This window comes from Eublepharis macularius, chromosome 2 (genome assembly GCF_028583425.1).
Source record: "Eublepharis macularius isolate TG4126 chromosome 2, MPM_Emac_v1.0, whole genome shotgun sequence".
In the NCBI taxonomy this organism is placed as follows: Eukaryota; Metazoa; Chordata; class Lepidosauria; order Squamata; family Eublepharidae; genus Eublepharis; species Eublepharis macularius.
Window position 1 is genome coordinate 230,271,951 of NC_072791.1, and position 22,497 is coordinate 230,294,447.

Below are 22,497 nucleotides of genomic sequence, written 5' to 3' on the forward strand. Positions count from 1 at the left end.
AAGGAAGGAAAGGGCTAATTTTGTTTAATACACCTGCCAACTGTGGCCCCATTGACAGGGAAGAGCAATGCCTCTCAATAGTCTAGATTTTCTGCTGTGACAGAATCCCTGACCTCCCAGACCTAAATGCTGAGAGGGGGGGCTATTTGTTGGACCTGGGAACACTTTGGGGGATTTTTGAGAACACAAAGTGGGTGCCACAACAAAATGGAGGCTGGGTGAAGTGGGCTGGTTCACAAAATGGTCACCACAGCCATTTTTTTGTTAAATCAGTGATTTAGGGAGAGATGGCATACAGATAGGAACCAATTAGAAGAGGCCACAAACTGGTCGCCATAGAGAGCACCATAACTTCACCTCTCCTCAGTGTGGCAGATGCCAATAATGGCCGTTTTCACACGTCTTACCAGCCGTGCAAAATCGCACAAAACTCCCAAAATGACAGCATCTTCCTGGCGCGATTTCTCGTCATTTGTAAACCAGAGTCATGACGAGAAATCACGCCAGGAAGACGCCGTTGTTTCGGGAGTTTTGTGCGATTTTGAGCAGCCGGTAAGACGTGTGAAAACGACCAATGTTTTCCAATCTCTCCTCAGCAATGAGGACTGAAAATTCAGAAGGAAAATTCAAGGTCTCAAGAATCTAATGTCTGTGCTGTATGCAACCTACACAGAATTTCCTCTCAGGGAAATCATAGGGAAGGAACAAGTTATAGGACATCCTGTGCTTTAGAAGAGAAGGAATGCGTATATTCACTCCTTAGATAGGCATCTTTCCCTTCATTACTTGTACAAAATCATACCCTTTGCCCGTATCTGGAAAGTACCTGATCTGTAATAATCTGTACATGCCTACGGGTGTATCGAGTGGCCTCTAGCTAAAGAGATGGCTGTTGGGGACCAGCACCCTTGACCAGGATACGGCTTCTGCATTTCCACTAACTGCAGCAGGAGCTCTGCGTTCAAAGGGTAGAGAAGATGAGGCCCCGTGTGTTGTTTTCACTGGGATCTAAAGGATCAGCAAATGCCCTGAGCCCACTACTGGAACTAGTAGTCTTTTCCCCATCATAGTATATGAGAAACATCCACAAAACTTCACTGAAAAATAGGACAATCTGTAATTTAATTGCTCTTTAATAGTTTGTTTACTTCACCATCTGTATTAAATTTAGCTGGAAGGATTTCACAGATGAAGTGCCGGCTGTAGCTTGCATGAGATGGAATTTCCTCTTGCTGGAGAGGAAGCCCTCAGCCTAACCTGCCCCCCACCCCGTCCTGTTTTTCTCTATTCGTTTTTTGACAGAAAGGATTTCCCTCATCCATATAATGCCTTACCCTCCTTTTATTACTGCCTCTGAAGATGATCTTTCCTTTCTTTATCTCTGAAAGATGCCTCTTCACTTCATGATGACCTGACTTGAGGAAGACAAAGAATTCTTAGCTGCATACATGGACCTGGCTCTGACCTTAGCAGGCAGATAGATAAAAGATGGATATTTTTGTCACACACTTGAATGACCGAGAGATGGAAGCTTCTCTAAATCAGCCCTGTAGAAGGGCTTCTGCCCCAAGACAATGAGTGATCTGGAATGGGACTTCCTTCGGTTACTTGACCCATGAGGCAAAACGTGATCCCCAACAAGGTGTCCATGGGGCACCAAGGCATCTGCTATCGTGTCTCCTGTTGCCCATCTGTTTCTCCTCCAAAGCAAAGAGTAGGAGGAATTCCAGAAGAACCCTGAAGGCATCACCTTGGTGTCTACAAGGATGACTCATTTGAAAATCGCTCCCTCCATAACAGGATGCTTGCTTTTGAAGCTCTTAACAACATTTTTGAATTTCCCATTGTTCTAGTTATACGACCCAGCCCCTGTGGCAGCCATTTTGTGATTACAAACAGTTCCCCATGGCAGCAATGTGGTTGAGGTGTCCACTTCCTATTCTCAAAATTCCACAGAGGTTAGGAACCTTCCTCCATCTCCGTAAGAGCAGGGATTCTTAGAAGTTTATTTATGTTATTTTTAGTCTGCCGTTCTCACTGAGACTCAAGGTGGATTACACAGTGAAAGGCTGAATCCACACGTCCTGGCATAGTGCTAAACCGCCAGAATGATAGCGCCACATGGCGTGATGTCATCAGAAATCACGCCAGGATTTCATTCCGGCAGTTTAGCGCTATGCCGGGACATGTGGATTCAGCCAATGTCAATATGATGAATGGCTGGAATATCCAATAAATGATGCAGTAGGGTTTGGGTTGCAGAAATCTGAAAACCCACAGAAATCTGATGTTCTGACGACTGGGACTGTGCCCCACGAGAACATGTAGACAATGTGAGGTGCATTGCCTCTATCAGTTGGGCCTCTGTGACTGCATGTGTAACTTCCCTTCCCCGCAAGATATTCCTCTTGAGTCCCCACTCTTGCTTGCCTGATGTGGTGGCAGAAGTTAGGCCATTTGGGGGGAATGCATGGTCCTAAGAATCTAACTCTGCACGTACTGGCTGTCTCTTCCAACATGAGCGATGCAGGAGGGAAAGCCTGAGCAAAGGGGGAAAGCTGCAGCATAAGCAAAGGATCGGGAAAAGTCAGAAACGGAGCTCTCTTTCCATAGCAGCCCACCTACTCCTCTGTTTGATGGGCTTTTTGTTGTGTTTGTGTCCTGAAATTCCTTCAAAGAACAGAGTGGCATTTTAGCCCATACATTAACCTTGTGAAATAGGTTAGAGAAACTAGTCATTTATTTTAAAAACACTTGTGCATTTTGTACTAGCTTCAAGGCCATGGAACTCAGATCAGCTACCAGATTTGTGGTACACAGTGTATTGACATGAACCATTCCATAGCGGTATGGATGCAACCAAAGTTGCACCCATGGATCTGAAATCATTCACACCAGAAAGATAAGCACACATTGACTGGGCCAGAAAAAATGACCTTCTGGTAAGAAACTAGAAACGACATAGTGGCACTGAGCTTCAATGCACAGCAGAAACACAGGCCTGAGTTTCGTAATCATCTAACTTTGTCCACATTGTGTGGCAGATCAACTGTTGATAATTGCTACGTTAAGCTTTCTTAAACATAAACATGTTAAAGGCCAGGGAGGTGTCCTGCATGTGACTTATATCAATTTACAGGCTGCATTTGACAAGATACCAGGTGGAAAGAAAGCGCTGCAGGGGTCCAATTCGGGGTGGGTGGGCGGGGTGTGTGTGTTCCTGTCTTCCCCTCTCTGCATGGCTTTCCCAATCCGAAATAGCCATGCAAGTTATTTGCTCTACTGGGGTAAATGGTTGAGCGCTGAATGTTTGCAAGTTCTGCCCCCATGTGGGACAAACAGAGCCCTCTGAGGCTGTTTTGGGCTAGAAAAACAGTACAAGGAAAGACTGGGCCTGCTTCCCCCGAACAGCACAGTCCCAATCCAAGTTGGGGCCCCCTGGGACTTCTGAACTGAGTTCCCATGGGGAACTCACAGCTGGTATCCTGCTGCAAATCCCCACCACCACCACCACCACAACCACCAGCAGCAGCAGCATTATTAATGCCATTTATAGTCCGCCTTTCTCACTGAGACTCAAGACGGATTACACAGTGTGAGATTAGTACAGTCAATATCAAGAACATTTCCATATACAAAGCCATAGGGAAAGTAGATACAAGTTCACAAAGACATTAGCTGGAATCCAATACAACATAGTGGTGAGATCTGTGGTTCCTAACTCATTAGCAGAGCACCTGAGACCCCTCCCTACAATACCGCCCTCCTATCTGAGTAAAAAGCCTTTTTGAATAATTCGGTTTTGCATCATTTGTGGAAAGCCAGGCTAGCTCCTAGTAGATGTAACATGTAGCTTTGCCTTGACTGTTTGTCTCCCTTCTGGGCAGGTCCTCAAGGCCTGGATATTGCCAGGGGGCCAAGCCAAAGGGCTCTTGGCCTTCAGCTCTTGAGCTATAGCCAGGTGGAACATTTCCTGGCAGAGAGACAGAGAGGAGGGGAAGATCTGCTTGGCATTTAGAAGCTTTCTCTTTTCCTCTTTGTTCGTTTTTGTGTTATTATGGCTGCTTCCACACATGTTGGATAATCCATTTTCAATACTCTTTAGTGAACATTTGGAACTGCTTTTCCATGTGTGGAACAAAAAATCCACTTCCAAAGGATTGCAAAAGTGCATTGAAAGTGCATTATTCAATGTGTGTGGAAATGGCCTATATGTTTTTCTTGTGAGCAGCTTTAGGCCTACATTTGGGGAGAAAGGGAGACAATAAATAACAACAACAACATTCAGTTTATATATTGCCCTTCAGGACAACTTAATACCACACTCAGAGCAATTTACAAAGTGTGTTATTATTATCCTCAGGACAATCACCCTGTGAAGCAGGTGGGGCTGAGAGAGCTCTGAGAGAGCTGTGACTGACCCAAGGTCACCCAGCTGGCTTCAAGTGGAGGAGTGGGGAAACAAACCCGGCTCTCCAGATTAGAGTCCTGCCACTCTTAACCACTATACCAAATGAAAGAAAGAAAAGAAAGAAAGAAAGCACATAGTATGCTCATATGTTTTACTTGAGTTACAAAATATTTCATCAGATCTGCTCTTTGTCTGTATCTATGTATAAAAGCAGCCTGAGCAGAGATTCTAGCTGATCACTTACCTGGTGTGTGCTGGGGATGGGGGTTGTTACTCATTCTGGATAGGTGGCAAACCATACGGTTGAAGGTGTTTCTGATGAGTTGTATAACTAAAAATGGTGTATTCTTACACTAAGTACTGAGGAAGGATTCCAGATTTCCATAACTATCTGCTCTGGAATATGTCTTTGGGGGATTCCATTTGTTCCAGTTCCAGTGCTCTCATGGAGACGCCCTTAGTAAGGCCCAAGAGAAACCTCCCTGTAGTTTGCACTTCCTCCTGGCAGGGCAGGATCCCCCCACCCCACCCCCATCTCATGCAACCCTTTGCTTGGTGTGTTTTTCCTGAGGCAAAGGAAAGGGTCCCAGCAACATCAAAAGGAGCCTCTGTGAAGATGCAATGTATCCAAAGGACCAGGAGGGCTCCCAGCATACTCGAGGTGGGGGCAAGAAAGCTTCTGAGCCTCCATAAACACCTGACAGCAACAGGGCGGCATCCACATATTATTGGATATTTTGCTTTTACTGTATAATAGTGATCCATTGCAACTGGATCTTCCTGTGTTGACAAGCCAACTGGTTGCAAATGATAGCTATACCCAGGGCTTTTTTCCAGCAAGGAACGCGGTGGAACGGAGTTCCAGAACCTCTTGAAAATGGTCACGTGGCCGGTGGCCCTGCCCCCTGATCTCCAGACAGAGGGGAGTTGAGATTGCTCTCCGCGCCGCTGGAGTGGCGCGGAGGGCAATCTCAACTCCCCTCTGTCTGGAGTTCAGGGGGCGGGGCCACCAGCCATGTGACCATTTTCTCCCAGGGCAACCCTCTGAGTTCCGCCACCTCTTTTCCCAGAAAAAAAGCCCTGGCTATACCACAACAGCTCAGTAGCCAACAGTGTGTGAGTATAGTATGACCTAGAGGCACTGCCAATTTGTAACTGGTCCCTTTAAAAATTAATTAATTTCAGACATCCAGCAGACAGTCCCTTAATTAATCTATTTTAAGGACACCAATTATCAACCAAATTCAGGGGAGTTCAGCCACCAAGTATAGTTGGTCCTATTTTTTAAAAAAACCTTACCTATTACGTATCTTTCCCCCTTCTGGTACCAACTTGGCAACCACAGTATAAACCAATATGTTATCTTTGACCAAACACAGCCAATGTCTTAGCTTATTCTGTTTTTAAAAAATTAATGAAGGCTCATCTTCAACAACTTCCTATTTAAATAGGGTCAGATTTCTTTTGGGGGGAAATTTAGACAGAGGCAGAATAAACAGAGCTGTTGTTCTAGCATACCGTGGTCTGAATTACTTTCTCCCTAAACTTGAAAACTACTGTTAGTTTAATTAGCACCTTGGGTAGAGAGCCATTGTTCCAGTGTGAAAGCAATCTGGAAAGGCTGAAACAAAGGAGACGGCAACTTGGAGGAAGATGACCTTTGGGGACTGAAGAGACCTCACAGCAGGTCAAACTAACAACTACAATTAGCTCTCACTCCTCATCAAACTCCTACACAGTTTGCAGAGATGTCAATCAAACATCTCTACAAGGGAAAAGTGGGCCAGGGGTTCCTACACAGACCAACCCAGCTTGCTTTGTTTCTTAACAGAATATTCAATTACATTGTCTAAAATTAATCTAAAACCATTTTATAGTATATTTTGCCAGCCAGTCTGTAATCAGTCAACTGATCGTGGATACATTAGATACTGCATATAACTGAAGAGTGAAACCTTAAATATTCTGAAAGCTGAAGCTCAATGCTTAGCCAGTTTTCACAGTCGCAGAACAAGGAGAATTTAATATGTAGACGATTCAAAGTACATGTCACAAAACCCTGTGAAGTGGATTAGTGTATGATATCCCTATATTGTAGGTGGGTGCCTAAGATTCTTGTTGGTATTTATGGTGCTACTCAGGGCTTTTTTTCTGGGAAAAGAGGTGGTGGAACTCAGTGGGTTGCCCTTGGAGAAAATGGTCACATGGCTGGTGGCCCTGCCCCCTGAACTCCAGAGGGGAGTTAAGATTGCCCTCTGCGCCGCTCCAGCGGTGCAGAGGGCAATCTCAACTCCCCTCTGTCTGGAGATCGGGGGGGGGGGGTCACCAGCCACGTGACCATTTTCAAGAGGTTCTGGAACTCCGTTCCCCCGCGTTCCAGCTGAAAAAAAACCCTGTTGCTACTAGATTCGAACCTTGCTCCAGTAAGGTTCACTTGTGAGTTTACAGCCAAAGGTGGATGCTACAGGCTGCAGCTTCTTCTAGCATGCAATATAACTTGCATGTTATTTTCTAAAATCTTCCACCAAGGAAGATAAAATACCATTTTTACAGTGCAGTTCTTAGCAAAGTTACACCCTTCTAAGCTGATTGACACAAACGGGCTTCGAAAGGTGTAACACTGTTTAGGATTGCACTGTTAGACTCACAACTCTGGGCTCAGTTAAGAGGCAGTGACTTATCTAAGGCCACCTGGTGAGTTTCATTGCCGAGTGGGAACTTCCATTTTCTCACGTCAAAGCTTAACGCTACCAGTAGAGCACCACACACGGACTTATTATATCCTTCTGTTCCTGGATGTCACGCCAGGCTCGGTGTGTGCTTCCCACCTCCCCTCCACTTCTTTTTAATAATAGTTGCAAGAAAAGAAAATTAACATCGTTTTTTCCCCCCTTAAAGGTGCACATCTGAATGCATAGCTTCTCAGATTAATCAGCTTTCTATTAAATCCATGTTAGGCACTGCTCCCCCTCCCCGCATCACTTTGAACCTGTAATGTGCCCAGGAACCATCAGGGGGCAGCTGTGACCAGAAAAGGACAAAACCAGAAGAATGAGATGGAAAGAGAAAGAACGGTGAGAGACGGTGGCGGCGGGTAAAAGGAAGGAAATAGCCAAGAAGAGAGAATCGAGGCAGGGAGAGAAACAAAAGGGGCCGTGCTGGATGTTAAAGACCCAGTGAAAAGAGCAGATGAAAAGGAAAAATGTTAAGACATGGATTGAGGAAGAATGATCACAGAGAAGACAAATTAAAAACCCGAATCAATCAAAGCTGAAATACATAACTATAGTAGAAGAGGAAGGCAACTGAGCACTGAGGAAACAGGAAAGAGCTTGTTTAAGTTTTTCAAAAACTCCTTGAGAGAGAGAGAGAAAACCTGCCACCCCTTCAAAGTTAATAAAAAAAGCTTTCAGACCTCAGCCAAGTGAACTAAATGAGCCTGAATATAAAGGTGCTATATTATTTCTCTCATTACCTCAGCAGTATAAAAGGAGCCAGTGGATTTTTAAAAAGCAAAAAAGAAAAAGAAAAAGCCGCTTCTGTGTAATCGAAGGCTTTCAAGGTGCACTCCATCCCAGCCGCTCTCGGTTCCAGCAGGTTAACTTCATTAAAGAGTTCCTTCTGCCGCTTTCATGTTTGCTGGGATCCCTACTGGGTGGCTACATTAGGCAGAGAAAAACCCCTTGGCTGGAGGGTTGTAAACGGATGTTTTACACACGGGTGAATAGGATGGGGAGGGGTGGAGAGAAAGAAGAGCTGTTGGCAAGAGGCAGGTCCTCCACAGCTATTAATTCCCCACCACACCAGGCCTCAGCCTTGAGCAAGGAATTGCCTTAGGATTGGAAATGTTACTGATTGAATACTAAGGAACGGAAGAGACTCAGCGTGAAGTCTGCGGCTGACCTCTCTGTGATCAGGAATCTCAGTGGATGGTGTTTCCCTCCTTATTATGCTGGGCCTCCTCTCAACGCTTTGTCACTTGGGCTTTTCTTTTTCCTTTGTAAGTGTTCCTCCTATGTTCAAAGTCCACCGCAAGCCTTGGAAGAGGACTTGGAAAATTTGTGTTCAACAGGACCAGTAAATAAAACCCCAGAAGTCAGTAGCACAAGTTTGGTGAAGCAGTTAAGAGCGGCAGGACTCTAATCTGGAGAACCGGGTTTGATTCCTCACTCCTCCAGTTGAAGCCAGCTGGGTGACCTTGGGTCAGTCACAGCTCTCTCAGAGCTCTCTCAGCCTCTCCCACTTCACAGGGTGATTGTTGTGGGGATAATAACAACACACTTTGTAAACTGCTCTAAGTGGGGGTTAAGTTGTCCTGAAGGGTGGTATATAAATCGGATGTTATACCACAAAGTGCAATCAGCTTCCTTGCCCACCGGTGCCCCTATTCATCATGGATTTGTTCTTTATGGTAGAAATAACAGGGGAATCCTGTTCCTGAACTGGGCAGGGGGTTGGAAAAGGTAGCCCACAAAGCCCCTCTCGATGCTATGATTTCCTTATGCTGGGCAACTCTACGCAGCACTCCGTGTGGCCTTGATCTTTCCTCTCCCCCACCAAGAATTATTTACAGATGCTAAAGACAGGCTCCAAACTCTTCTCCCACCACTCCTATTTGTTTGTACAAAGGATTTATATGCCTTCCCCTCAACTATCAGGTTCCTCCTGGGACAAAGTATATAAAATCAACAACCCCACCCCCCTTAATTAAAAAGCATCCTAAAGATCAAGCCATCATCAAACCAGGAAAACAGAGTTAAAATATTAACTCTGCCTAAAGAGAAACAAGAAGAATGGGAGGAAGGAATTCAATCAGTCCAGTCGGGTGCCTAGGATTTTACTCCGCACCTGAAATGTAAAAACACAAGAGTTTCCCTGCTGGATCAGACTACTGATTCGTTTAATCCGGCATCCTGTTTTGTACAGTGTCCAACCAGTTGCCCTGACGGCCAACAAGCGGAGCACGGAGGCTAGGAGGCACGGAGTTGCCTCCTAGCACGGCCATACGGAGTTCCTTTGGCCTGGATAGTGGACATGGATGGACCTGTCAATCACGAATATTTATTTTATTTATGTTATTTATAGGCTGCCTTTCTTGCTGAGACTCAAGGCAGATTACACAGTAAAAGTCCAATGCGGTCAACGACTGAGACTTTCCATAGGGGACGGGTGGCAGAAATTTGGAAACAAGAGAAATCCGATACAGAATGCTGGAAACAATGTTGGAACAACCCACCTATTTGTTATCAGGCTCTGCCTCTGGGGACCACATTGGTTATGAAGTCCCTTCACTGGCTCCTAGCGGGTTTCTGGATCTAGTTTATGTAGGGTTGCCAACCTCCAGGCAGGAGCTGCAGATCTGGAATTACAACTGATCTCCAGATTACAGAAATCAGGGCCGATTCCAGACGGCCCTCTGCATGCCAAAACGTCGTGCATAGTCGCGCGGAAAACGCGGAATATTGCGTTTTCTTGCGTGAGTTTTGCGCGACGTTGCGCAAAACTCGCGCGAGAAAACGCGATATTTCGCGTTTTCCGTGCGACAACGCACAACGTTTCGGCATGCAGAGGGCCGTCTGGAATCGGCCCAGGTCTGCTGGAGAAAATGGCAGCTTTGGAGGATGGACTCCATGGCATAAGGTGGCATTCCCATCACCACTGGGGGCAAGGGATTCCCTGCCCCCAGCCCCTCCCCCCGCCTCTACTCACCTGGTTGGTGGGGGGAGGCAACCGGGAGAGAGGCATGGGCAAAAAGTCCATCCTGCCAGAAAATGTCATTGTTTTACAGCGTGACATGGAAGCTTTGTGCAATTTGGAAGTGATTCTGAACGAATTGTGCCAAGAGGCAATTCGTTAAAAATCGCTCCCAAGCACAAAGTTCGGGTGTGATTTTTACTGAATTGGCCCCTGGTGTAACCCATAGTGTCCATGTCATTATGTCCTTTTCCAGCACAATTGGTAGGCATGGGAGCACGTGCATGCGGAGGTAAGCACCCTATTTGCCCCCTACCCCCTCACCTCCTGGGTTGGACCAGGAGGTCCCTGTTGGGTTCCCCGAACAACAACCCCCCTCCCCATGCTTCAGATCTTCAAGAACTCTTTAAACCACTGTTGGCACCCTAAGTTTAAGTTGATGGCACTTTGTGGACTTGTGGCCACACACTCAAAGGACTGCCTCTCCCTATACGAACCTGTGTAGCAATTGCACCCCCCAGCACAAGATCCCTTAGCAGTTCCCTCACTCTCAAGGATACAGTCTGGTTTTCTGTTGCTGCCCCATTGCTATGAAACAGCCTCCTGGATGGGGCGGGGGCAGCGAGCGACCCCGGGGGGGGTCCTTCTCGCAAAGCTACAAAACAGAGTTTCTGGGGCAGGTTGAACAGACTGCAGCATAACCGTTTTAACGATCTGTTTAAATCACTTGTTTTCATTTTGTGTTTTACTTATTTTAATAGATGACTTTTTTGGTACTATATTTATTTAGAAGGTTTCTGTGCCACCTCTCCAAAGAACCTGCATGAGGCAGCTCACAAAATAAAAAATGATAAAAAACATAAAACATAATAAAAGTGGTTAACAATTCAATGTGGTTGCCCACCTTGGGTCCCAACTGTGCTAGGAGAAAAACAGGGTATATGGTGTGGTGGCCCACCCCTGTTTAGCTTCAGCAAATATTTACATATTTATTTCATTTATATCCTACTTTTCTCTCCAATGGCTTACAAAATTCTCCCCTCCTCCTTCCTCAAAACAACCCTGCGAGGTAGGACAAGTTGCCGGTGTGTGACTGGTCCATGGCAACCCAGCAAACTTCCAAGGCAGAGTGGGGATTCGATCCTGGGTCACCTAGATCCTCGTCTGACATTCTAACCACTACACCACACTGGCTGGCTGTGTCGGCAAATATTTCCAGGCAATTCACTGACCTTTTGCTTAAACATCTTTTTTTCTTAAATGCAAAAGATTCTCCACAAAGAAAGAAAGAAAGAAAGAAAGAAAGAAAGAAAGAAAGAAAGAAAGAAAGAAAGAAAGAAAGAAAGAAAGAAAGAAAGAAAGAAAGAAAGAAAGAAAGAAAGAAAGAAAGAAAGAAAGAAAGAAAGTTGTGACTGCTGAATGCATAGGCAGATGCCTGCAGCGTGAATAAATAAGACATTAAATGTTCCTGAACATACCATTGCTCTTAAAACAATAATGGCAACCACAAACGGACTGAGAAATGCAGGCACAAAGAGGTACAAAGGGAAACAAAGCAGATGGTTATAAAGATGTTTGAAAAAAGATCTTCACATACCCTTTTCTGTGGGAGGTTTTTAAAATTGTTGTTCTTGTCACTGTTCTTAAATAGGAACAGGCAACATTTTATGGAACTGCGTCCCTCACCGCATTCTACATTTCATGGTAGTTTTCAACACTCCAGGATGCTACGCTCCCCATTTCAGCGTCCAGGGGCAGAGAATTAAGTTCCAGAAGTTGGATGCAGTATTTTATTTAATATTTATTTTTCTGCCAGTAGTTCTGTTATAAACAGTGTCATAAAAATTTAGATCCCCAAACCAAATTATCACAAGGATATTTCATCTCCCTCCTGCCTGGAACTCAGCAAATAAATCCTCAGGCCAGAAGTGATTCTTTCCTCATCCCCTTCCCCTCCCCTCCAAAAAAGAAAAAAGAAAAGTGTGATTTGCAATGTTTTGACTTTCCTTTTGATCCGTCCTGGCAACAAAATCTCCATATGTTTCAGCTGCCTTCTACTCACCCCGTAAGATTTTGTCATGTTTGCGACCTCTCATTCCCCAATATTTACACACATTTTGGAATATATTTTCCCCGTAACACACACAATGCACTACCCGTACAGGGAATTAATCCCATATACATTTAGCTGCCCCATTAGCTGAACAGTTCAACCAGCTTGAATGCAGGGACTCGTTCAGTTTTGCATGGAGGCCGACAATTCTTTTTAAGAGAGTTGAAAGAGATTATCTTTGCTTCCCATCATGTCTATACACATTCCCTTTGTCCATAAAGGCGTAAGAGCAGCTGTACTGGTTCCTGCTAAGGCCAAAGCTCACCATTGCTCTTCACAAGCCAACCAGCAGCCATGGACCTGCTGAGCTGCAGAAACATCACAGGAAGTCATGTGAAGTCACAACCACAGGAAGAGGAGGAGTCAGAAAAATGACCGTTACCAGCTAGGAAAGGAGTCCTATGCTGGAAGTGCATTTCTGGACCAAGAGGGTGGCCGGGTCAGGGGGGAAGAGGGAGAACTTTTGTGGGGATGAAGTATCTGAACGTGCCTCTCCACCGCTATAAGGGAACCTGTCTTGCCGTCATGATTGAAAAGAGATGAAGGGGACAGAAGACGATTCCATTTGTCGAAGACAGAAGAAACAAATAAGCATACATGTCATTATCCCTTATCTTGTCTATGTTCGTTCTGAAAAGTAAAATATAATTTGAAGAATCTCACCAAATTGCTTTCAGAAAGATTAGATAGGATCATGCAACTCAAGTCTGAGAGATTCAGGGGTCTTCGGGTGTGGCTATCTTATATAGGCTCAGTTCCATGAAACCAACATGACCGTACCAAAATCCTCCAATGAATCACTTCTAGTGGCATGTCTTAAGTTCTCTCTGAGCTATAGAAGACCTTCCTCATAAATGTAAAAAAACACACCGTAGTTCTTGTTCAAGCAAATTGTTTAGATTATTTTGGGCATCCATCCGACTGTTGTGAATTAACTTATTCAAGGATGTACAGTGAGAAATATAGAGCTAAAGCAAATGATCGGGCCTGCTTTTTTTTTTTTTTTAAATTCAGCCAGTATCTGTTTCAGACCAGGGTCTGAGACAGGCTCCTGACTGGGCAAGGAGCAAACAGGAGAAAAAGGAAGTAGAGAAAGTGAGGGCGTCTCTATTTTGCACACACTCCCAGCCCAGCAGAGGCCAAACTATTGGAGAGTGACTGGAATTCGTTTGGTGGTGGCAGGAACCAAAGTTACAGTGGGCCAAGGGGGAGGCAAGAGGGGAAAGATGTGGGAACTGCCCTCTGATGACATGCATGTACACACAGACAACCTCCCTGACGATGACTCACTACAGACATCACACTTAACAATGGTTTGCTTTCCTTAACCGCAGGTTAAAAATTGTCAGAACAAACCACAATTGAAGATCAGCCACAAGGCAGGATGATGAATGCTTGGACTGAACTGGGTTTGCAAACCATGGTTTATATTAGCAGAGCATGGTTAATAAGGCCGTTTCCCTGTCTTTCCTTGCTCTCTGCTTGAAAAGGAGAGGAGCAAGTCTCACTGACATCTCCCCAACATATGTCCTCTTCAGGGACAGTGTTTAGCCGAGTGGTTTCATTGTAGGTTTGTGATTTCAACCAGAGTTAAAGCATAGTTAGCCCTAACCTGAGTCAGTAGTAGGGGTGTGCGCTTCGGGTTTCTATTTCGGGAAAAATACCCGAATCGACCCGATTCACAAAGATTCAGGATTTCCAAAATGGCCCCAGTGTACTGGGGCTGTTTCAGAAACCCCACATCAAAGATTCCTGAAGCTATTTGTGTAGCTTCGAGAAACTTAGGGTCAAAAGGTTGAAATGTCCCTCTCCATGCTGCGCAGCGGGAGGAAGAGGGACATTTAAACTGCCAATCAGTTGTTTGTCGGGGGTTTCCCTAAGAAGAGGCTGAGTGCAGCCTGACAGAGGTTTAAATTTCCCTCTCCCTGCCACTGCGCAGCAGCATGGAAAGGGGCATTTACACCCCGGGATCAGCTGTTTGGCGGGGACATCCCAGCCAAGCAGCTGTTGGCGGGGGTTCAAATACCCCTTTTCAGGGCCAGGTAAGTGGGGTGGGGATGTTGGCCATGAGGGGGGGGGCTAGAAGCTTCTTCCCTCACTTCGGTATGCTCCGAAACTTTATGGAGCATACCGAAGTGATTTAAATACCGTATCAAATTAACTGACACAGGAAACCCAATTTTCTTTTCTGGTGCACACCCCTAGTCAGGAGTCATGTCTGCACTGAGTTACGGACCCAGGCTGTTTTACAGGCTTAAAAGCAATGCAAAAAAGCCTGTAAAACTTCCAAGCCGGACATGGAAGTGGGGTAATGTAATACCAACAGTAATCCCTCTTTCAAACCAACACTTGCTCTTTGAAACTAGTATCTTTTAGCAGTCTGGGTTTTTTCTGCTTTTATTTTCAATTTCAGTCCTTATCATTATTCATTCTGCCAGGAAAGTGGGCTGGGTGACCTTGGCCCAGCCTAACTCAGTTTAACCTTCTTCACAGCCAGAGATGTGGGGAGGATAAAATGGAGAGGAGGGGAATCACATTAGCTGCTTTGGGTCCCCAGGGGAAGTCGCCTGCTCCCCCCTCCCCCCTGCCACCACTCACCCAGCTGGCAGGGGGCAAAGCGGGGGAACAGGCCTCTCGGGCATGCTTTTGGGGTGGCGTGACAATGTCACCGCACAGGCCTGGGAGCGCATGTGCCCTTCGTAGCAGGCCGATTGCGGCCCCGTTTGGGGCTACAGCTACAGCTAATGTTCTTTTTTCTAAAATAAAGGTTTTTTTGAAAAAAGAAATAGAAATGACAATAGAAAGTGCATTGAAACTTATGCAGAATACAAAGCACTACATTTTAGCTACGTTTAAGCTACAACAGAAAAGTATATTCAAAATATGTGACAGCACAACTAGCTTATGTAACAGCTAGTTATGTAACCCTTTCCTTGATTGCTTATACCTAAACTATAATGTCAATAGTTTTTAATCAGTCATCTCTTCCATATTTTATATTCAACATTTTTAAAGGTCTCTATGTTATGATTACTCTATTTCCGTATTAATTACTCTTAGTTTTTCTTAGCTTCGAGCTAGGTAATCAAAGAAATCTTTCCACTTTTTCTGGAACAGCTAATGCTCTTAGAACAAACTAGGCAGGGCCCTGCCCTGTGCAGGTACAGCACCTCTTCGTGGAAGGATCTCTGTGGATCCTAACGGAGCTTTGTTTTTCTTCTCTTGGCACACAAACAGGGGAAAGGAAGGCCTTCGCATAGGTTGCTCCCTCTACTCTTTCCCCCCTTTCCCCACCATCGCCTGAAAGGGCACCTCTGCAAAGAAGGTTGTTTGTTGTTTCTAAAGGGAGACCTTTGCTTTCACAGTCTCTCAAATAACACAGCCAAGAATTTCTTGATCCCTGTTGTTTGGAGACAATTTCTCAGTATCTCACACAAACATAGTGCAAAAAGGAATGAGTCCCAAGAGGCCCAGTTCAAATTCCAGAAAACATTGGCTCGTGTGCTAGAATAACAGAGGGCTACCACATATCTTTATGCCACAAAAAGAAAGGGAAATAGGTACGCTTGTTCCTCAGAATGTGAGCAAGAGAGTCGGTGTGGTAGCGGCCAAAGCAAATGACCAAGCCACGCTTGCGGGGTCTCACGGAAAATCCCAGCGAAACCCCTGTCGAAATACTGCTCTTCAGTCTTGGATGTACATTGGCACAACAGAAGCCGGTCCCTCTCAAATAGTTCTCAATACAATAAATTCATAAAGAACACTGTATCGTCTACCAACTTGTAGTTTCTAATTTCAAACACTAGAAAAGTGAAATGTGCAAGTATATATACAGTAACAACAATATTATAGTATTACAAATTTCCACATATAAAGCACACTCCAATCAATATAAATGTTCCTATGTAGTTAATTTCCTATTATCCAAATTCTTCCAAGTCGTTCCAAGGTATAGTCCATAAATTTATGTAGTCCAATAAATATTAGAAGACAATTTCATACAAATAGAAGTGTCTTATCTTGAGAGGGTTACTTTCCTTGGTGTAGTACTGGAGTTTATTTTTATTTATTTTTATTTTATTTCTTTCAAATTTGTATTCCACCCTCCCCGCGAGCGGGCTCAGGGCGGATAACAACATATTAAAAATACAATTAAAAATTCATGTTCATTAAAAACAATACATTAAATGTAGAACCGCTGGAATCACTTCCAATCAGTACCAGGAAGTAGCCTCTCTCGGTCAGCCCGACAAAATAGCTAACCGATTTGGTTTTGCAGTCTTAACTTTCTCAGGGGCTATATTTGTTTTCAACTCAACGCCTATTCATCGGACTCACTTGGAGCAGATGCAACGGAAACAATGTATGTTGTATGGTTTTAGTTATCATACAATATCGCTGTCCTAAATATTAAGATTTTTCACACCGTCAGATTTTGAGTCTAGTAACTTTGGTTCTATGTAAGACACTCAACACTGAAGATGATCCAACCAACTAGGTACAGGCTCAATTCTAGAGTCACGCGACACTGTGGTTTATTTTAATAGTGGTCCATTTGTGAAACCAGGATGCAGCTCGCTTGACAACTCCAGCTGAAGAGCTTCCTTGCCCTTCCAATCCTCTCCTAACAAAGCTAACAAGCAAACAAAAACACCACCGGGGGGAAAGAAAAGCTTTGTTGTGTGAGCAACTTTTCTATTAGCTGGCCTTATTGGAAGGCCACAGGCCTACACCTCCTTTTCACACTCTGTTGTTGTTGTTGTTGTTGTTGTTGTTGTTGTTGTTGTTGTTGTTGTTGTTGTTGTTGTTGTTGTTAATATCCCGCCCTCCCTGCAAGTGGGCTGAGGGTGGGCCACAACAGAAGATAAAATATACAAAGATAAAATCACCATCAATTAACACAGCTTTCTAATAAAACACTTGCTCGCCATATAAAAACTATATAGCATCTGCTGGAGGTGGAGGTGCGGCTTAACCATGCGTGGTCACTCATATATGGGGGGGGGTAGATGGTCAATACCCCCTACAGACATAGAGGAGACCGGGAGAGAGGCTCATTTGGTGGAATCCCTGATGGCCTCAACCATAAGCGTGGTGGAACATCTCCGTCTTACAGGCCCACCTGAAGGAGACAAGATCCTGGTGGGCCCGGGTGTCCTCAGACAGAGAGTTCCACCAGGTCGCGGCCAGGACCGAAAAGGACCTGGCCCTGGTTGAGGCCAGTTGAGCCTCCCTGGGGCCAGGGACCACCAGTAGATGCTTACCAGCTGATCTCAGCACCCTCCGGGGAGTATATGGGAAGAGACGGTCCCTCAGGTATGCTGGTCCCAGTCCGTTTAGGGCTGGGCTATGGTTCTTCAACAATTAAAAACAATGCAATAAATTAATAAAAACAACCAAATCAAGTCAAGTTTATTATTACAGTCTGTGACCAGTACATATAATAAAAACAACCATTAAAATATCAGTATTTAACAAGATATTTTAAAAGCCACATCAAAAGATACCCTGATTAAATTGAACCATACACACAATTCCAAGAGTTCAACAGAACACCTGCCCACCCCCCCACCCACCCCCAGGTTGCATCCCTCAACTAGCAAATTTATCTCATTTATTCTGCCACTGGAATTTCCATTATGGGACAATCAAGGAGAGGGAAATCAGGGCAGGGGGAGCTGACACACGTCCCTGAAGGGGTTGGGGGTAGAAAGAAAATATGGGTTTAGAGCTGGGGCTTCAGAAGTACAACCTGTGGGCCACCAGCAGCCCCCCTTCCTTTGGCTCTTCCACTCCCACTGCCCAGAGCTCCCAGTCTCATTCCTCCTCCTTCCGGGGATTTTACCGCTCCAAAACCTCCAAGGAGCCTCCTTTTCTGCCATGCTTATCCTAGCAGGCCCTTTGCATGGAGAAGGTGAGCAACTCGCTCCCATCTTCCTTGCTGGTAGACTCTGCTTACTTTGGAGCAAGCTGTGGAGAAAACATGGGGCAGACCTGGCCCATCCTGGGTCAGCCCGACACATCATTTCTCAATGTAGCTCTCAAGACAAGGCATTGGGATGCCCTTGAGTTTCAGGTAGGCTACCCAGATGCCCACCAGTGATGGGAAAAGTCAAGGTGGTTCCCCCAAGGCATGCCAATCAGGTGACCCAGGCAAGCACACCACAGATGTGCTCTCAGCGGGGCATGACAGCGTCACTTCGCAAGGGCCTATTTGGGCCCTAAAACACACTGATCCTAAAAGAATCGGCCCCGTGCAAAGTGCAGGAGTGCTCCCATGCAAATTCCATTCCCTGCGCTATTGCCGGAGGGCCTCTCCTGTGCCAGTCAAAAATGCTGCAGGTATGGTTTGCATTTGCCAGTTATGGGAGCACTGGGAAAGAGCCTTTCAAATGAACCTCAATTGCTCTGCATTTACCCAGAGCCTGACGGTTGCGCTGCGCTTCTGAAATTGACACTCAGTCTCTGCTCTGAAATCCTGCAGGGGGGTAACAAGAAAGACTGTCTCAATGGCAGAGACTCCGGAACTTTTTCACCAGGAAGACGTCCAAGAAAGACATGCTGGGCATTGTCTCCTGCCAGCACTTGGAGCCCTTCGCTTTCTGGGGACTGATTTAAGCAACTAACAGCCCAATCCTAAGCTGTTACTCCAGTCTAAACCCATTGATTTCACTGGGCTTAGACTCTGCTTAGGATTGACTCTTCTTAGGATTGCACTGTAAGTCCAGGGCCTTCGGAGGGCTATAAAGCCACACAGCCCCCCCTCCAAAGTGGCCACTTCCTCCAGGGAAGATGGAGTTGCCATCTGAGCCAGCTCTGGCTCCCTGTCTACTCCTCCTGGGAAGCGTTAAACTTACCTGTACACAGCCCCCTTCCCCCCTCGACTCATCTTCCTCCTCCCACTCTGCCCTTTCAGAGTGATATAATGCTCCTTTTCTACATCTTCCTGTGTCCCATTTGAAATAAAATTTTGGTTCATGTAAACTCTGTACTGCATAGCACTATGGGGTGGGGGGGTAGGGGGTGGCCCTCTGGGGGCGGGGGCAGATAGAGTGCTGGATGTGGTGTGGCTTTACAGGGGAGATTGGGCTGCTGGCTTAGAAAGGGTAGGAGGGACAAGTTCCTGGCTCTTTGCAACTGGCAGATGCCACCTGCACAAAATCTGGATGTGGGATTTCTGTGCTCCCGTGAATTTCCAAGTGTGCCTGCAAGGAGCGCACAGATTGAAATCTCTGGCTTCCTCATAGGAGAATGCCTGGCTTGCAGTCTCCCAACATTTGGGGACTGGCCCCAGTACCCCTGGCAGCCAGCTTATGGCAGTGCCCCCTGCCCATGCCCCAAACTCTACAAGTGACCCAGGCTCAGCAACTGCCCTGGGTCGCAAGACAGAGTAGTTTGCATTGACCAGGAACCAACTGGCACAAAGAGAGAGCTTGAAAGCTTTTAAAGCCTTTCACCTAGAGAACCCTGTCATCTTTACGGCGATCCTTAGAGCCGATATGGTTCTGATATGGGGCTACAATCTTGGAAATCAAGATTCCATTCTGCAATTTATTGAAGCTTGTCAGGTGACCTTGGGCCAGTCCTTCTCAGCCCATCTCATAGTTCTGTTGTATGAACAGAATGGAGGAGGACATCCTCCGGCGATCCTTGGGGAAAGGGATGGGACAGGACAGGATGGGACGGGATGGGACGGGTCGAGACAAGGTAAGACAGGATGGCATGGCATGGAAGCTGAAGACATCTTGGTTCCCTACCCCCTGCACATAAATACTCACAAGTGGTAAGATCTATCTGAAGTATTCCCCATCAAATCTAATTGAAATGACTGCTCTGAGGCTTTAAGGGGTTTTAAATAGGAGAACTTCCGGGTGGTGGGATAAGTCGAGGTTCAATCATATGAGGGACGCAGCATAGTAAAAGCAAATGTCATTGTTTATCGCCGAATATCCTGGCTTCCCTGGATAGTCCCCAACTCCTAGGGGCTGCTCTCCTCTATAACTCCCCCCTCTATATTTTGCAGAGCTCTCTCTCTCAATTACAATGATCACCACTGGTGGACTGTGCCTATGATGGGCCTCCCACGCTGCAGACCTTAAGAGGGTCACCTCTCTGTCTGCACTCATGGCAGGGCCGGCTATGTCCTGAAGAACGTGAGAGCAGCCCTCTAATGGCCACCTCCTCCTGCGCCCTGTTTCCAGCACTGCATGCTCTGGTGCAGGGATGCCCACAAACAGGGCCTGCTGGCAATGGGCTGATGGTCGGCTGGCTGGTTGCTTTCCCCTGTAAATGTCCCACCATCATTGACCTCCCTCTTAGCAAGTGGCCGTTGCACCTCCTGGCAGATAGGTGCACAAGACCGCGATTGTGTTAGCACCTGCTGAAATAGCAATGTTGTGGCTCAGTGGTAGAGCATCTGCTTGGAGTGCAGAAGGTCCCAGCTAAAAAGTAGGAGGTAATGCAAAAGTTCATGGAGAGCCATTGCCAGTATCAGCCTCAGCTCCGGGGATGTCGGCGTCTGAGGGTTGGTGGCCTTCCCAGGCTGGCCTCACCAGTGGTCTAGATAAAGGAGGCACCTCAGAATAGGAAGCAGGAGGGGGGGGGGTTACAGTACCCACTTCCCTCCCTCCTTCTGTCAGGTAGACAGTATTCCCCCTTCTCTCTCTCTCTGGCTTGTCCGGCTTCTCTCTCTCTCACCCACTCTGTCTCTCAGCACTCCGCACCGGCTTCCCTTTCATGCCCGCTTTTATGGGGCCATCCCAGGTCTTGGTTCCTGCCCCCCTCCAGGCGCTGACCTGTCCTTGACGCCCCCCCCCGCCCAGATATTGCCAGCTGAGCTGACCTATCCCAGCATGCCTCCCGTTTCCTTCTAAGCCCCGTCCCCATCCCCAGCGTTTTCCTCCCTCTCACAGGATGGGGCTGGCTGAGTCTTGGCCGGGGTGGGTCTGCCCCAGCTTTACCCCTCCCAGGCAGACTCCCTTGTGGCTTCTGATTCAGTGGAAAGTGGCTTCATGTGTACAAGATTTCAAGGCGAAGCAGGCCCTCTGGCGTAGCAAAACGCCCACTCCTTGGCCCGCAGCATACATACCTTCCTTTGTCATTCCTGGAATATGTTAAAAGTAGCAGATGATGAAGAAAGAATTTTATATAGCTAGTTGTTGAGGCAGAAGATAGAAACCTCCTTTGGTTTGGCATTGTTTTTAACTTCCCCCCTTCATATGGAAGATGTGGTCATGTCAGGTCCATATTCCAACTCACAAGCAATTTCGTGGATTTGTGCTGAAGGATGAGAGCAGAAATTTCCTGACTTCTGAGGGACGTCAGCTTCGCACCGCCACTGCTTTGTTGACTGCAGTTGGGGGAGATGACCCGTGCTACTGGTAAGTGGAGAGTCTGAGGCAGGATATGAAGCTTCACCCATTCTGGGTGGGGTCGCACTCCCCTTGAAGGAACAGGTTGGGAGCCCGGGGGGCTCTTGGACCTAAAAGTCCTCTGCAGGTACGTGTGATGGGGAGGAGAGTCTCCACGTTCCTAAACCTGCCAAATAAATTAGTTATACTTTGGTTCAGAAAGATTTCATCTCTGTGGTCAGCTTTATGCCTGTTTTTCATTTTTTTTGGCTTTCATACCTTATTGAATCTCTTTCACTGAATGTCCTAACTGTTGTTCATTATTGTACTTTGCTCAGCAACTATCCTAGCTGTTGATTATATTGTATTTCCATTTGCACTGTGTAATCCACCTTGGATTTCAGTGAGAAAGGCAGGCTAACTACAGGGCTTTTTTTCAGCTGGAACATGGTGGAACGGAGTTCCGGCAATTCTTGAAAATGGTCACATGGCCAGTGGCCCCGCCCCCTGATCTCCAGACAGAGGGGAGTTTAGATTGCCCTCCGCGCCGCTCAGGATGTCAGGATCTGTCATATTCCAAGTTCTTAACCTGACCAAAGTTACTGAAAGTTATGTTCTAAAGAATTATGTCTTTGTTCTAAAGTTACTGAGTTATGAACCTGACCTAAGTTCCGCCATGTTAAACTGTATAGTTGTTAGTCTTTCTCTCCCTCCAGGTCTCAGCCATGCCAGGACCGCACTTTCCATGGGAGAGGATGTGTCTTATCTGCTTTCTTCAGAATCGGCCTTGAGTAGGCCGCTTTCCCACAGAGGAGCGCTCAGCAATGTGAACTCTTGGGGGAGGCTGGGAACAGAGAGTCTGATGTGTAGCAACTTTCACTTTGTACCTCATTCCTAACAAAGCTTGTGTTCAGCCAGGACTATCTTGG